Source organism: Triticum dicoccoides, chromosome 3B (genome assembly GCF_002162155.2).
Source record: "Triticum dicoccoides isolate Atlit2015 ecotype Zavitan chromosome 3B, WEW_v2.0, whole genome shotgun sequence".
Taxonomy (NCBI): Eukaryota; Viridiplantae; Streptophyta; class Magnoliopsida; order Poales; family Poaceae; genus Triticum; species Triticum dicoccoides.
In genome coordinates this window covers 795,571,682-795,572,116 of record NC_041385.1, presented here as the reverse complement: position 1 = coordinate 795,572,116, position 435 = coordinate 795,571,682, and positions in this window count along the sequence as shown.

Here is a 435-nt window from a genome sequence, read left to right as displayed (position 1 = left end):
CGGACTGGGCAGGATGCCCGGATACTCGACGATCTACTTCTGGTTACTGTGTGTATTTGGGTGATAATCTGATTTCTTGGTCTTCCAAAAGGCAGCTAACTGTTCCCAGGTCTTCAGCCGAAGCAGAGTATCGCTCTGTTGCTCACACCGTTGCTGAGACAGTATGGCTTCGTCAACTACTAGCTGAGCTACATCGACCGATTCAACAGGCTACCATCGTGTATTGCGACAATGTATCCGCTGTGTATTTATCATGTAATCCTGTTCAGCATCGTAGAACCAAACACATAGAAATAGATATTCACTTTGTTCGTGACAAAGTAGCCCTAGGAGAAGTTCGAGTTCTTCATGTCCCGACAAGTGCTCAATTTGCTGACATCTTCACCAAGGGGCCGCCGCCCGCATCCTTCATCGACATCCGTGCCAGTCTCAATG